A 17,842-nucleotide genomic window follows, 5' to 3' on the forward strand; every position below is an offset into this window, starting at 1 on the left:
GTGCACGAGTTTACGGAGGCAGTGACGGTAGCAGTCATTCAGTGAGTAGTGTTGGGGGTAAAATCACCTACTTAACTTGGCGGTGTGGCAGTTTTTTGTTAAATCATCAGAGGAGGTAAACATGGCCATATGTAGAATCTGTGGTCAGAAGGTGAAGCGTGGCTAGGGTGCCAATGTTGGCACCACAGCCCTGCATCAACATATGTAGCGTCACCATAAAGTGGCTTGGTAGAACCGTGACTCCGATGTGGTGGTCCAGCCTGCCGCAGCAATCACTGCAACACCCAGTGGCACGCAGCCGATTTCAGGGAGTTGTCTGTCCTTCCCATCATCTACCGGTCCTGATGCTCCTACTTCTCGTCCTCCTACTCCTCGTCACTCATTCCGTCCGCAATCGATCACCAAAGCGATTATCAAGAGACAACAGTATGCGTGCACTCATCCAACAGCGCAGAAGCTGAACGTACTCCTGGCCAAGTTGCTGGTGCTGCAGTCCCTCCCTATCCAAGTGGTGGACTCTGCACCTTTCAGAGAATTGATGGCTTCTGCCAAGCCGAGGCTGAGAGTCTCAAGCCATCATTTCTTTGCCAAAAAGGCAGTACCAGCCCTGCACACACATGTAGAACAGAAGGTGGGCCAGTCCTTGAGCCTGTCGGTGTCTGCCACAGTGCACGGCAGCGACGACGTGTGGAGCTGTAACTACGGTCAGGGACAATACATGTTCTTTACGGCCCCTGGGTGAATGTGGTTCCTGCACAGCCACACCAGCAACTTAGCCAGGTGACGCCGCTTCCACGTTCTTACGCCGTTGGTCCTGCGTCAATGTCCGCCTCTGCCTCCTCATCCTCCACCATGTCCTCAGCCTCCACTGCAGGAACAATTCACAGTGCCCCTCCAGCATACCACATGTGCAAGGCACGGCAGTGTCATGTTGTTCTGCACCTCGTTTGCCTGGGCAAACGGAGTCACACAGGGGAGGAACTTCTCTGTGTGCTTCTTTAAGAAATCAAATCCTGGCTTTCTCCTCACTAACTGAAAATCGGAACCATTGTGACCGACAAAGGGAAGAACATGGTGTCGGTGCTGTGTCAAGGAGGGCTGAGCCATGCGCCCCGCATGGCACATGTGTTCAATCTGGTTGTCAAGTGGTTCCTGAAATCTTTCACCCATCTGCAAGACATCCTAAAAATGGCCAGAAAACCTTGCATGCACTTCAGCCACTCGTACACCGCAAAGCACACCCTCCTTGAGCTGCAGCGGCAGAATGGCATCCCCCAACATAGGCTGATATGCGACATTTCCACCCTTTGGAATTCCACCCTTTGGAATTCCACCCTCCATATGTTGGACCAACTATACGAATAGAGAATATCCATAAACGATTTCTTGATGATCCAAGTGGACAGGAGTACTCCCCTGTGTAACTTCAATGTCAGCCAGTGGCAGCTCATGCGTGACACCTGCTGTTTGCTCAGGCCCTTTGAAGAGGCCATGTTATTTGTCAGAGGCCAGGATTATGGGATGAACAATATAATTCCACTGCTTCATGACCTGGAACAGATGCTGGTAAATATGGCTGTTCAGGGGACTGAAGATGTGGCGCCTACATCTCACGGCCACATGAGCCCTTTGGAGGCTGAACTGAAATAGGAGGAGGACATTGGAGCACAAGTAATGTGTAGCGAAATGGGTGGTTTTTCTACACAGGTGACAGGAGAGGAGGAGCAGGAGCAGCCAGAGGAGCTACAGGTAGATGAGGCAGAGGACCATGGCAGTATGCAGTGGAGATGGAGGCAGGGAGTCCCTCCGAGTCACTTGCACAAATGGCATGATGCATGCTCACTTGCTTCCGTAGTGACAGCCGAATTGTCACCATTCGGCAGAAGGATGACTTCTGGCTCTCCACCTTGTTGGATCCTCACTACCGGTGCAAAATGGGGGCCTTTTTTTACAGCTGCTGACAGGGAGGACAAAATGAACTACTATAATAACATCTTATGTAGTCAGTTGGCTGCTGCCTATCTGCGCCATCAGCCATCTTCTCGCAGGTCTGACCGGGGGGGATCCCTCTGCACTCACGTTCCACTGCCATGGCTGCTTGGGAGGGGTGGGGTGGCAGGAGCAGTACCAGCTCCATCAGCAGCAGCCTGAGTCTAGAGTCGCCGATGAGCAGCTTTCTTCACCCGCCTAGTGAAGAAACTACTCACCAGCAGCAGCATCTAGACCTGGAGCAGAACCTGAACCAGCAGGTGGTGGCATACTTGGACAGCACCCTGCCACCCCACATTAAAGATCCGCTTGAATACTGGGCAGCCAAACTGGATTTGTGGCTGCAACTGGCCGAGTTTGCTCTGGAAAAATTGCCCTGCCCGGCCAGTAGTGTGGCATCAGAGCGGGTGTTTAGTGCGGCGGGGGTCATAGTTACCCCAAGGAGAAATTGTGGAGAGACTGACCTTTGTCAAGATGAATCAGTCGTGGATCAGCCAGGATTTACACCCACCAATGCCTGATGCATCAGACTAGATTATCCATGGTGCCACACCAACACTTTGACAAAAAAGACCGGTTTCTTCTGATTACCTGCCTAAGCTACTATTCAGATGCTGCCACCCACCCGATGCCACATATCTGATGCCAAGTGCTACTTCTTTCACCCACCATCTTTAGCTAGTACTGGTATTACCACCCACCTCCCCACTCTGTCACCGGGTCACTCTGTGGTCTCCTGATGCAGCTTCCACCTCCACACTTTGTCACCTTGCCACTCTGTGGTCTCCTCATGCTGCTGCCACCTCCACACTATGTCACCTTGCCACTTTGTGGCCTCCTCATGCTGCTGCCACATCCACACTATGTCACATTGACACTCTGTTGCCTCCTGATGCTGCCTCCACCTCCACACTTTCATTGTGCCACTCTGTGGCCTCCTGATGCTGCTGCCACCTCCACACTGTCATTGTGCCACTCTGTGGCCTCCTGATGCTGCTGCCACCTCCATACTGTCATTGTGCCACTCTGTGGCCTCCTCAGGCGGCTTCCACCTCAACACTATGTCATATGGCCACTCTGTGGACTTCTCATGCTGTGCCCACCCTCCCCACTTCATGACTGGGCCACTATTTTGCCTTTTAGCTTGGCTGACATCATAATTTATTTGACCCTTCTTCTGATCTGTCAGAAGTAGAGTTGAGCGGACACCTGGATGTTCGGGTTCGAGAAGTTCCGCCGAACTTCCCGGAAATGTTCGGGTTCGGGATCCGAACCCGATCCGAACTTCGTCCCGAACCCCATTGAAGTCAATGGGGACCTGAACTTTTCGGCACTAAAAAGGCTGTAAAACAGCCCAGGAAAGGGCTAGAGGGCTGCAAAAGGCAGCAACATGTAGGTAAATCCCATGCAAACAAATGTGGATAGGGAAATGAATAAAAATAAAAATAAAATAAATAAAAATTAACCAATATCAATTGGAGAGAGGTCCCATAGCAGAGAATCTGGCTTCACGTCACCCACCACTGGAACAGTCCATTCTCAGATATTTAGGCCCCGGCACCCAGGCAGAGGAGAGAGGTCCCGTAACAGAGAATCTGGCTTCATGTCAGCAGAGAATCAGTCTGCATGTCATAGCAGAGAATCAGGCTTCACGTCAGCCACCACTGCAACAGTCCATTGTCATATATTTAGGCCCAGCACCCAGGCAGAGGAGAGAGGTCCCGTAACAGAGAATCTGTCTTCATGTCAGCAGAGAATCAGTCTGCATGTCAAAGCAGAGAATCAGGCTTCACGTCAGCCACCACTGCAACAGTCCATTGGCATATATTTAGGCCCAGCACCCAGGCAGAGGAGAGAGGTCCCGTAACAGAGAATCTGGCTTCATGTCAGCAGAGAATCAGTCTGCATGTCATAGCAGAGAATCAGGCTTCACGTCAGCCACCACTGCAACAGTCCATTGGCATATATTCAGGCCCCGGCACCCAGGCAGAGGAGAGAGGTCCCGTAACAGAGAATCTGTCTTCATGTCAGCAGAGAATCAGTCTGCATGTCATAGCAGAGAATCAGGCTTCACGTCAGCCATCACTGCAACAGTCCATTGGCATATATTTAGGCCCAGCACCCAGGCAGAGGAGAGAGGTCCCGTAACAGAGAATCTGTCTTCATGTCAGCAGAGAATCACTCTGCATGTCATAGCAGAGAATCAGGCTTCACGTCAGCCACCACTGCAACAGTACATTGTCATATATTTAGGCCCAGCACCCAGGCAGAGGAGAGAGGTCCCGTAACAGAGGATCTGGCTTCATGTCAGCAGAGAATCAGTCTGCATGTCATAGCAGAGAATCAGGCTTTACGTCAGCCACCACTGCAACAGTCCATTGGCATATATTTAGGCCCAGCACACAGGCAGAGGAGAGAGGTCCCGTAACAGAGAACCTGTCTTCATGTCAGCAGAGAATTAGTCTGCATGTCATAGCAGAGAATCAGGCTTCACGTCAGCCACCACTGCAACAGTCCATTGTCAGATATTTAGGCCCAGCACCCAGGCAGAGGAGAGAGGTCCCGTAACAGAGAATCTGTCTTCATGTCAGCAGAGAATCAGTCTGCATGTCATAGCAGAGAATCAGGCTTCACGTCAGCCACCAGTGCAACAGTCCATTGTCATATATTTAGGCCCAGCACCCAGGCAGAGGAGAGAGGTCCCATAACAGAGGATCTGGCTTCATGTCAGCAGAGAATCAGTCTGCATGTCATAGCAGAGAATCAGGCTTCACGTCAGCCACCACTGCAACAGTCCATTGTCATATATTTAGGCCCAGCACCCAGGCAGAGGAGATAGGTCCCGTAACAGAGACTCTGGCTTCATGTCAGCAGAGAATCAGTCTGCATGTCATAGCAGAGAATCAGGCTTCACGTCAGCCACCAGTGCAACAGTCCATTGTCATATATTTAGGCCCAGCACCCAGGCAGAGGAGAGAGGTCCCGTAACAGAGGATCTGGCTTCATGTCAGCAGAGAATCAGTCTGCATGTCATAGCAGAGAATCAGGCTTCACGTCAGCCACCACTGCAACAGTCCATTGGCATATATTTAGGCCCAGCACACAGGCAGAGGAGAGAGGTCCCGTGACAGAGAATCTGTCTTCATGTCAGCAGAGAATCAGTCTGCATGTCATAGCAGAGAATCAGGCTTCACGTCAGCCACCACTGCAACAGTCCATTGTCAGATATTTAGGCCCAGCACCCAGGCGGAGGAGAGAGGTCCCGTAACAGAGAATCTGTCTTTATGTCAGCAGAGAATCAGTCTGCATGTCATAGCAGAGAATCAGGCTTCACGTCAGCCACCAGTGCAACAGTCCATTGTCATATATTTAGGCCCAGCACCCAGACAGAGGAGAGAGGTCCCGTAACAGAGACTCTGGCTTCATGTCAGCAGAGAATCAGTCTGCATGTCATAGCAGAGAATCAGGCTTCACGTCAGCCACCAGTGCAACAGTCCATTGTCATATATTTAGGCCCAGCACCCAGGCAGAGGAGAGAGGTCCCGTAACAGAGTATCTGGCTTCATGTCAGCAGAGAATTAGTCTGCATGTCATAGCAGAGAATCAGGCTTCACGTCAGCCATCACTGCAACAGTCCATTGTCAGATATTTAGGCCCAGCACCCAGGCAGAGGAGAGAGGTCCCGTAACAGAGGATCTGGCTTCATGTCAGCAGAGAATCAGTCTGCATGTCATAGCAGAGAATCAGGCTTCACGTCAGCCACCACTGCAACAGTCCATTGGCATATATTTAGGCCCAGCACCCAGGCAGAGGAGAGAGGTCCCGTAACAGAGAATCTGTCTTCATGTCAGCAGAGAATCAGTCTGCATGTCATAGCAGAGAATCAGGCTTCACGTCAGCCACCAGTGCAACAGTCCATTGGCATATATTTAGGCCCAGCACCCAGGCAGAGGAGAGAGGTCCCGTAACAGAGGATCTGGCTTCATGTCAGCAGAGAATCAGTCTGCATGTCATAGCAGAGAATCAGGCTTCACGTCAGCCACCACTGCAACAGTCCATTGTCATATATTTAGGCCCAGCACCCAGGCAGAGGGCAGAGGACAGAGGTCCCGTAACAGAGGATCTGGCTTCATGTCAGCAGAGAATCAGTCTGCATGTCATAGCAGAGAATCAGGCTTCACGTCAGCCAACATTGGAACAGTCCATTGGCATATATTTAGGCCCTGGCACCCAGACAGAGGAGAGGTTCATTCAACTTTGGGTAGCCTCGCAATATAATGGTAAAATGAAAATAAAAATAGGATTGAATGAGGAAGTGCCCTGGAGTACAATAATATATGGTTAAGGGGAGGTAGTTAATGTCTAATCTGGACAAGGGACGGACAGGTCCTGTGGGATCCATGCCTGGTTCATTTTTATGAACGTCAGCTTGTCCACATTGGCTGTAGACAGGCGGCTGCGTTTGTCTGTAATGACGCCCCCTGCCGTGCTGAATACACGTTCAGACAAAACGCTGGCCGCCGGGCAGGCCAGCACCTCCAAGGCATAAAAGGCTAGCTCTGGCCACGTGGACAATTTAGAGACCCAGAAGTTGAATGGGGCCGAACCATCAGTCAGTACGTGGAGGGGTGTGCACACGTACTGTTCCACCATGTTAGTGAAATGTTGCCTCCTGCTAACACGTTGCGTATCAGGTGGTGGTGCAGTTAGCTGTGGCGTGTTGACAAAAGTTTTCCACATCTCTGCCATGCTAACCCTGCCCTCAGAGGAGCTGGCCGTGACACAGCTGCCTTGGCGACCTCTTGCTCCTCCTCTGCCTTGGCCTTGGACTTCCACTTGTTCCCCTGTGACATTTGGGAATGCTCTCAGTAGCGCGTCTACCAACGTACGCTTGTACTCGCGCATCTTCCTATCACGCTCCAGTGCAGGAAGTAAGGTGGGCACATTGTCTTTGTACCGTGGATCCAGCAGGGTGGCAACCCAGTAGTCCGCACACGTTAAAATGTGGGCAACTCTGCTGTCGTTGCGCAGGCACTGCAGCATGTAGTCGCTCATGTGTGCCAGGCTGCCCAGGGGTAAGGACAAGCTGTCCTCTGTGGGAGGCGTATCGTCATCGTCCTGCCTTTCCCCCCAGCCACGCACCAGTGATGGGCCCGAGCTGCGTTGGGTGCCACCCCGCTGTGACCATGCTTCATCCTCATCCTCCTCCACCTCCTCCTCATCCTCGTCCTCCTCGTCCTCCAGTAGTGGGCCCTGGCTGGCCACATTTGTACCTGGCCTCTGCTGTTGCAAAAAACCTCCCTATGAGTCACTTCGAAGAGACTGGCCTGAAAGTGCTAAAAATGACCCCTCTTCCTCCTCCTCCTCCTCCTCCCCCTGGGCCACCTCCTCTTCCATCATCGCCCTAAGTGTTTTCTCAAGGAGACATAGAAGTGGTATTGTAACGCTGATAACGGCGTCATCGCCACTGGCCATGTTGGTGGAGTACTCGAAACAGCGCAACAGGGCACACAGGTCTCGCATGGAGGCCCAGTCATTGGTGGTGAAGTGGTGCTGTTCCGCAGTGCGACTGACCCGTGCGTGCTGCAGCTGAAACTCCACTATGGACTGCTGCTGCTCGCACAGTCTGTCCAGCATGTGCAAGGTGGAGTTCCACCTGGTGGGCACGTCGCATATGAGGCGGTGAGCGGGAAGGCCGAAGTTACGCTGTAGCGCAGACAGGCGAGCAGCGGCAGGATTTGAACGCCGGAAGCGCGAACAGACGGCCCGCACTTTATGCAGCAGCTCTGACATGTCGGGGTAGTTGTGAATGAACTTCTGCACCACCAAATTTAGCACATGCCAAACAGCTCTCCGCCTGGGGCCCAGCTGCCACTACATTTACCCAGTGTGCAGTTAGGGAGATATAGCGTCCCTGGCCGTGCTTACTGGTCCACGTATCTGTGGTTAGGTGGACCTTGCTACAGATGGCGTTGCGCAGTGCACACTTGATTTTATCGGATACTTGGTTGTGCAGGGAAGGCACGGCTCTCTTGGAGAAGTAGTGGCAGCTGGGAACAACATACTGTGGGACAGCAAGCGACATGAGCTGTTTGAAGCTGTCTGTGTCCACCAGCCTAAATGACAGCATTTCATAGGCCAGTAGTTTAGAAATGCTGGCATTCAGGGCCAGGGATCGAGGGTGGCTAGGTGGGAATTTACGCTTTCTCTCAAATGTTTGTGAGATGGAGAGCTGAACGCTGCCGTGTGACATGGTTGAGATGCTTGGTGACGGAGGTGGTGGTGTTGGTGGTACATTCCCTGTTTGCTGGGCGGCAGGTGCCAACGTTCCTCCAGAGGCGGAGGAAGAGGCCGAGGCGGCAGCAGCAGAAGAGGCCGAGGCGGCAGCAGCCGAAGAGGCCGAGGCGGCAGCAGAAGAAGAGGTAGCAGGGGGAGCCTGAGTGACTTCCTTGTTTTTAAGGTGTTTACTCCACTGCAGTTCATGCTTTGCATGCAGGTGCCTGGTCATGCAGGTTGTGCTAAGGTTCAGAACGTTAATGCCTCGCTTCAGGCTCTGATGGCACAGCGTGCAAACCACTCGGGTCTTGTCGTCAGCACATTGTTTGAAGAAGTGCCATGCCAGGGAACTCCTTGAAGCTGCCTTTGGGGTGCTAGGTCCCAGATGGCGGCGGTCAGTAGCAGGCGGAGTCTCTTGGCGGCGGGTGTTCTGCTTTTGCCCACTGCTCCCTTTTTTGCTATGCTGTTGGCTCGGTCTCACCACTGCCTCTTCCTCCGAACTGTGAAAGTCAGTGGCACGACCTTCATTCCATGTGGGGTCTAGGACCTCATCGTCCCCTGCATCGTCTTCCACCCAGTCTTGATCCCTGACCTCCTGTTCAGTCTGCACACTGCAGAAAGACGCAGCAGTTGGCACCTGTGTTTTGTCATCATCAGAGACATGCTGAGGTGGTATTCCCATGTCCTCATCATCAGGAAACATAAGTGGTTGTGCGTCAGTGCATTCTCTGTCTTTCACCGCTGGGGAAGGGCTGGGTGGATGCCCTTGGGAAACCCTGCCAGCGGAGTCTTCAAACAGCATAAGAGACTGCTGCATAACTTGAGGCTGAGACAGTTTCCCTGGTATGCATGGGGGTGATGTGACAGACTGATGGGGTTGGTTTTCAGGCGCCATCTGTGAGCTTTCTGCAGAAGACTGGGTGGGAGATAATGTGAACGTGCTGGATCCACTGTCGGCCACCCAATTGACTAATGCCTGTACCTGCTCAGGCCTTACCATCCTTAGAACGGCATTGGGCCCCACCATATATCGCTGTAAATTCTGGCGGCTACTGGGACCTGAGGTAGTTGGTACACTAGGACGTGTGGATGTGGCAGAACGGCCACGTCCTCTCCCAGCACCAGAGGGTCCACTAACACCACCACGACCATGTCCACGTCCGCGTCCCTTACTAGATGTTTTCCTCATTGTTATCGTTCACCACAACAACAAAAATATTATTTGGCCCAATGTATTGTATTCAAATTCAGGCCTTTTTTTACAGACACCTAACACTATCTGGCTATCTATTTAGGTACCGTATTACACTAATACAGGCACAGCAGTAACCACAGATTTAGCTGACTATGAATTTGAGGCCTAGTATTTAGGCGCTGGGTGACAGGTATACGTTTTACGGACAGAATTAGACTGGGATATGCACAGTAGCGTGTGTGTGAAGTTATTGAGAATGACCCTATCAGCACCTTGATTCTGATATACCCTTTTAGGGATGTATTTAAAGTAGGCCTGATACAGCAGAAACCACTAAATTAGGAAATTGCTAAATTGGGAATTGTATTTCAACCCAGAACAAAAACTGTGCTTTGACGGACACTAAATAACTTGCCCAGCCACAACAGTACAGCAGTAACGACAGATTTAGCAGGATATAAATTTGAGGCCTAGTATTTAGGCGCTGGGTGACAGGTATAGGTTTACTGACAGAATAAGACTTGGAAATGCACAGTAGCGTGTGTGTGAAGTTATTGAGAATGACCCTATCAGCACCTTGATTCTGATATACCCTTTTAGGGATGTATTTAAAGTAGGCCTGATACAGCAGAAACCACTAAATTAGGAAATTGCTAAATTGGGAATTGTATTTCAACCCAGAACAAAAACTGTGCTTTGACGGACACTAAATAACTTGACCAGCCACAACAGTACAGCAGTAACGACAGATTTAGCTGGATATAAACTTGAGGCCTAGTATTTAGGCGCTGGGTGACAGGTATACGTTTACTGACAGAATTAGACTGGGATATGGCCAAAAAATAACCACACTATTGATGGTTAAATGCACTTGGTGTGACAGCTTGACCAACCACACTACTGAGGGTTAAATGCACTTGGTGACAGGCGCAGCTTGCCCCTGATGTAGTATATGGCCAAAAAATAAACAGACTATTGCTGGTTAAATGCACTTGGTGTGACAGCTTCACCCTGATGTAGGATTTAGCCAAAAAACAACCACACCATTGAGGGTTAAATGCACTTGGTGACAGGCGCAGCTTGCCCCTGATGTAGTATATGGCCAAAAAATAAACAGACTATTGCTGGTTAAATGCACTTGGTGTGACAGCTTGACCCTGATGTAGGCTTTAGCCAAAAAACAACCACACCATTGAGGGTTAAATGCACTTGGTGGCAGCTTGTGCTGGCGCAACACAAGACACAAAATGGCCGCCGATCACCCCAGAAAAAAGTGACTGAAAAACGCTCTGGGCAGCCTAAAAACAGTGAGCAATTCAATAGCAGCAGTTCAATCATCCACAGCTGCAGATCGATCAATGGATGGAGTCTTTTGGAGGAGTTAATCAGCCTAATCTCGCCCTAACGTCGCGGCTGCAACCTCTCCCTACGCTAATCAGAGCAGAGTGACGGGCGGCGCTATGTGACTCCAGCTTAAATAGAGGCTGGGTCACATGGTGCTCTGGCCAATCACAGCCATGGCAATAGTAGGCATGGCTGTGATGGCCTCTTGGGGCAAGTAGTATGACGCTTGTTGATTGGCTGCTTTGCAGCCTTTCAAAAAGCACCAAGAAAGCGTCACAAAAGCGCCAAGAAAGCGACGAACACCGAACCCGAACCCGGACTTTTACGAAAATGTCCGGGTTCGGGTCCGTGTCACGGACACCCCAAAATTCAGTACGAACCCGAACTATACAGTTCGGGTTCGCTCATCCCTAGTCAGAAGCAATGAAAAATGAGATGCACAACGGATACTGTTTGTGTAGCAGCTGTAAGGCCTGCATGGTCCCATCAGAATTGGCTTGTGATTTGGTAGCCAAAAGCAGGAGTGGGTACAAAACACAGAAGACATGCAAATATTCCGTTCACTTGTCATCTCTGTTTTGTAGTTCACTCCTGTTTTTTTGGGGCTTTAGCAATACTAATGGAATGGATTACTGACCAAATGTTGACCGAGTGAAGAAGGATGCTCCACAGACAGGATCCGTTTTTTGGGGGTTATTGTTCTGACGGATCAGAGGAAGGGCAAAATTATCAGTGGCGTCAACACAAACTTACTGCTGACACCCTCTCCACTCTGTCGGGGGGGGGGCTCTACTTGTATAGGCGTTTACTAGAACAGGTTCTGTAGACATCTATGTGGAATCAGCTGACAACGGAGTAAAAGGAGTGCGCTTCTTCTTGGCGCTCACATTGACCTGTAAGGCTGAGTTCATATGGTACTTGAGTTATTTGGTCAGTTTTGGCCCCGTGACTGTTTTGGCCCAAATAAGTGAAGTGTGCGTTGATTCTAAGAGTGACGCCTGTCATCTGCATGTCATACCAATTCACAGTATTATTTCACTACCCACAGCAGACCCCCTATGCGTGTTACTGCAAGGCGCAGTGTTCTACACCACTATAAAGGCTCTCGCGATTCGCAGCAAATAAATTCGTATTGAACCGAATTTTTTTTTTAAATGCAGAAAAGTGGGCGAATTGAATTTTTTTAAAAATATGCTCATCTCTACTTATATACAATATCTCACCAATGTTACTCATATTCACTGTAAGTGTACTGTATATATACACTTCATAAGGTCTTCTGAGGGAGTAAGATGGCTACTTTTTTCCAGCACATGATATATTGGTTGTAATAAACCAATGTTTTATACATCCTTTACTGTTTGATGAAGGTTAAGGTTACTTTCACACTAGCGTTAGTGTGATCCGGCAGGCAGTTCCCTCGTCGGAGCTGCCTGCCGGATCCACCGATCAGTGTGACAACTGACAGCATTTGTAGACGGATCCGGGTGTGGATCCGTCTACAAATGCATTGCAAGAACAGATCCGTCTCTCCGCTTGTCATGCGGATGGACGGATCCGTCTTGCAGACGAATCCGTCCTTCAGTTGTTTTGCAATGCCAGATCCAGCACTAATGCAAGTCAATGGGAATTAATGCCGGCATAATTGATCCGGCATTCCGGCGACTGATCAGGCATTTTAGACAGACATAATACCGCCAAAACGCCTGACAGTGACTGAACGGAAGGCATACTGATGCAAACTGAACGGATTCTCATCCATTCAGAATGCATTGGGATATGTCTGATCAGTTATTTTCCGGCATAGAGCCCTTTTGACGGAGCTCTATGCCGGAAAAGAATAACGCTAGTGTGAAAGTACCCTTAGAGTGCCGGATCCGTCTTTCCGGTGTCATCCGGCAAAATGGATCCGGCATAAAAAAAAATTCACCTTTTTTTCGGTCAAGACGGATCTGGCATTCCGGTATTTTGAATGCCGGATCCAGCACTAATACATTCCTATGGAAAAAAAAGGCAAGTCTTCAGTTTTTTCTTTTCGCCGGAGATAAAACCGTAGCATGCTACAGTTTTATCTTTTGCCTGATCAGTCAAAATGACTGAACTGAAGACAACCTGAACGGATTACTTTCCATTTAGAATGCATAGGGATATACCCGATCAGTTCTTTTGACGGAACTCAGTGCCGGAAAAGAAAAACGCCAGTGTGAAAGTACCCTAACACACGATCAAATTGATTTGCCGTAATAAAATAAACCATTCATTTCACTGGGCTCTCTTTGCATGCTGAAGCCTTTTCTATTTAATATTGTTGGTATTTGACTTCTACTTCAAGCACTCTTCCCTCAAAACAGAGTGCCATAAACACCACACTACTGGTAACCCATAGTTGAGTTTAATTACTAAACTTTCTTTAAATGTAGAAAAGCACTTTTAACAAAACTAAATACCCTAGGTATACAGGGATGCAGTCAAATTTACTTATACTTGCATTTACTTACAGTATACTTGCATTTATATAGATCATATGGTCATAGATCATGATTGATTAGGGGGTGAATAGGTGAATTTCTTTAAAAGTAGAACAGCACTTACAACAAAACTAACTACCCTAACTATACATGGATGCAGTCAAATGTACATATACTTGCATTTGTCTTATTAACACATTGGAAAGCAATACATCAACTTGATGGACTGAGGCAGTGAACTCAGGTTGTGGTAGCTCTGTGCTGTAGACTGAGACTTACCCTCTCAAAAAACAATACCGAAAGGAGTTCTATAGTACAATGGAGCACAGGAAGGGTAACAGAGGTATTCTTGTGTTGGGTGTACAGCTGGTGTCTCCTGGCGCAGTGAGTAGTAATAATTGAGTGCAAACTTTGAAGGCAAGCTGTGAGGAGCTAGAGGCATAGCTATGGTCCCCCTGCCATGATTAGGGTCCCTTATAGTAGCACAAAAATGTAGTACCCCTATTCCCGTATGATAGAAAACAAATATTTGAAGCTTATATAGATCATTCGGTCATAGATCATGATGGCTGGAGGGGGAGGGGGGGTCTCTGATAAAGTCTACCCTGCAACCCAAGAACTTCAAGCTTGATATCTGTGGTGAAGTAGATAGCCAGATAGGAAGTCTACTCTCTTTAACTCCAGACAGAGCTCTTATATAAGACTGCATTAGAGATGAGAGAATCAAACCTACCAATTCAGAATATATACCAAATTTAGAAAAATATATATCAGATTTTGATTATGAGTAATTTGCTGTCTAGCAAATGTCTTACATCTGCTGCTATCAGAGAGGTTTAGTGTTCTTTTCTTTTAGAAAGGAAAGCTAATTTGCATATATTTGGGTTTAGAAGGAAAGCTAAGCCTGTCTGATGTCAGCAGATGTAAGAAATTCTCATGTGCATATATTTTTGCCAGAAACCCAGAGCAGCATCGCTTGGCTTACAATACTCCTCAGGCAAATTAAGTGCTCTCCGTAAAGAGAAATAGTTTTTATCGCGAATATCGGCACTCCGAGAATTCGTGAAGATGTAGAATATAGTGCTATATATTCGTAATTTTCGAATATTATAGGTTTTGTTTCCATCAGTAACCTCCCTTCTTGCTTGTGGACCAATGAGAAGGCTGCAATATCTTTGTCAGAGCTTAGCAACATCCCTAGCAACCAATAGGAAAGTTGCCGAACCCTTTACTATATAAGAACCTCCCCAGCAGCCATTTTCTGCTGTTTTTCGCAATTCTGAGACAGAGAGCAGTGACGTTGCTGTGCTCTGTGCTTTCATCTGGATCCTATTCTTTATCCAATTACATTAGATAGTTAGTTAGCTCATATATATAATACAGATAGTTGGTGGGAGATAGTCAGTGTAGGTTATATCCTGATATAGTGTAGCCCAGTGCAGGGTGTTAGGTAGTGCGATAGGAATTACTGTTTCTTTGCTGTCTATACATACACTACGTGCAGAATTATTAGGCAAATGAGTATTTTGACCACATCATCCTCTTTATGCATGTTGTCTTACTCCAAGCTGTATAGGCTCGAAAGCCTACTACCAATTAAGCATATTAGGTGATGTGCATCTCTGTAATGAGAAGGGGTGTGGTCTAATGACATCAACACCCTATATCAGGTGTTCATAATTATTAGGCAACTTCCTTTCCTTTGGCAAAATGGGTCAAAAGAAGGACTTGACAGGCTCAGAAAAGTCAAAAATAGTGAGATATCTTGCAGAGGGATGCAGCACTCTTAAAATTGCAAAGCTTCTGAAGCGTGATCATCGAACAATCAAGCGTTTCATTCAAAATAGTCAACAGGGTCGCAAGAAGCGTGTGGAAAAACCAAGGCGCAAAATAACTGCCCATGAACTGAGAAAAGTCAAGCGTGCAGCTGCCAAGATGCCACTTGCCACCAGTTTGGCCATATTTCAGAGCTGCAACATCACTGGAGTGCCCAAAAGCACAAGGTGTGCAATACTCAGAGACATGGCCAAGGTAAGAAAGGCTGAAAGACGACCACCACTGAACAAGACACACAAGCTGAAACGTCAAGACTGGGCCAAGAAATATCTCAAGACTGATTTTTCTAAGGTTTTATGGACTGAAGAAATGAGAGTGAGTCTTGATGGGCCAGATGGCTGGATTGGTAAAGGGCAGAGAGCTCCAGTCCGACTCAGACGCCAGCAAGGTGGAGGTGGAGTACTGGTTTGGGCTGGTATCATCAAAGATGAGCTTGTGGGGCCTTTTCGGGTTGAGGATGGAGTCAAGCTCAACTCCCAGTCCTACTGCCAGTTTCTGGAAGACACCTTCTTCAAGCAGTGGTACAGGAAGAAGTCTGCATCCTTCAAGTAAAACATGATTTTCATGCAGGACAATGCTCCATCACACGCGTCCAAGTACTCCACAGCGTGGCTGGCAAGAAAGGGTATAAAAGAAGAAAATCTAATGACATGGCCTCCTTGTTCACCTGATCTGAACCCCATTGAGAACCTGTGGTCCATCATCAAATGTGAGATTTACAAGGAGGGAAAACAGTACACCTCTCTGAACAGTGTCTGGGAGGCTGTGGTTGCTGCTGCACGCAATGTTGATGGTGAACAGATCAAAACACTGACAGAATCCATGGATGGCAGACTTTTGAGTGTCCTTGCAAAGAAAGGTGGCTATATTGGTCACTGATTTGTTTTTGTTTTGTTTTTGAATGTCAGAAATGTATATTTGTGAATGTTGAGATGTTATATTGGTTTCACTGGTAAAAATAAATAATTGAAATGGGTATATATTTGTTTTTTGTTAAGTTGCCTAATAATTATGCACAGTAATAGTCACCTGCACACACAGATATCCCCCTAAAATAGCTAAAACTAAAAACAAACTAAAAACTACTTCCAAAAATATTCAGCTTTGATATTAATGAGTTTTTTGGGTTCATTGAGAACATGGTTGTTGTTCAATAATAAAATTAATCCTCAAAAATACAACTTGCCTAATAATTCTGCACTCCCTGTACAGGCTACAGACATAGTGCTGTGATGTCACAACAATGCTTAGTGCACCAATCAGTAATATTTACTCAGACCTGATAAAATGTGAAGTTGCATGTATTGCGCAAAAAATATGTGCATCATTAGTGCCGATTTGCAAAAATAATGCAGAGATCTATAATTTGCAAATTTCTTGTGAATATTATGCAAAAAATTCACGAAATATCATGAAAACAAATATTATGCTGCTCTTCACTAATAAGAAAGAGTACCCACCAGACAACGTAAAATTTTTTTCAAAAACCCAGATTAGCACGCTAGTCTCTCTCTCTCTGAATTTTTTTCAGAAAGAACAGAGATCAAATAATAGCTACAAGGAGTGTCTCTGTACTTGGAGGACCCATCATGTTCATGCATAACATGGTGCACCCATTGATTTCAAAGGTTTCTATAAAATGCTTTATTGACTCGGTGGTACTGCTAGATTCCTCTGTTAATTATAACTTCACTGGGGTCCTAACAATGGGACAACCAGAGCTCCTATAGAGGGATTACAATAAAAGACAGCAGATTTAAGGTTTATTTATTATATACAGTACTGTGCAATGCTTTAAAAAATGAAGTTTTTGGAGTTTGTTTTCATCAATTAACAGCATAAACAGGATGGATCTAAATCAATATTTGCTGTGACCGCCCTTTGTCTTCAAAACAGCATTAGTTCTTCTAGATCCAATTGCACACAGTTTTGAAGGAACTCGGAAAGGACGTTTGGGAAGTGATACAGCCAGGTCCCACATCAAGGAATACGTTCATATTAGTTATATATAGCACAATACTGCATGGTCACAGTGCAGGAGTACAGTGTATATCTACTTGGAAATCAATGTGGAAGCAACCCCTCCCAAAATCTTCTGTGTCTGTGAAAGACTGGACAGTCGATGGTATGACAAAACATTCTCCCTTCATTGTGAGATTCATGGTGAAATATTTGAATCCAGCTTCTGACAGGGACTATTGGCTTACCTGCAAAGACTATTGGAGCTTACGTGGAGGAGCCAAGAGGAAGTTCGGAGAGATAGTTATCTACTAAATGATCGTTCAGCAGACATCTATTTAAGTGGTATATCCACCTTAGGATCTGCATGGAGTTTGTATTGTCTAACCATTTCTCCAGGTGCTCCAATTTTCTCCCACACTCCAAAAATGTACAGATAAGTTAAAGGTTTTTTTCCAGGCTACAGATATTGATGACCTAACCTCAAGATAAGTCATCAATATCAGATCAGCGGGGGACCCCTGCCCATCATCTGCTCTCCACAACCTCTCTGTGCCAAAGTGTAGAAGCTGTGCCAGGTTACTGAAGCTCACCTCCCATTCACTTTAGTCCACTTTATTTGAAGAGCTTCCAGTTGCATTCAAAGTACCAGGTCCAGTGCTGGAGGCTGAGGCTGAAGGGACCATTTGATTGGTGGGGGTACTGGATGGTGTTACACCACCACCGATCTGATATAGATGACCTATCTTGAGGAAAAGTCCTCAATACCTGGAAC

The sequence above is a fragment of the Bufo gargarizans genome, chromosome 9 (genome assembly GCF_014858855.1).
Source record: "Bufo gargarizans isolate SCDJY-AF-19 chromosome 9, ASM1485885v1, whole genome shotgun sequence".
Lineage (NCBI taxonomy): Eukaryota > Metazoa > Chordata > Amphibia > Anura > Bufonidae > Bufo > Bufo gargarizans.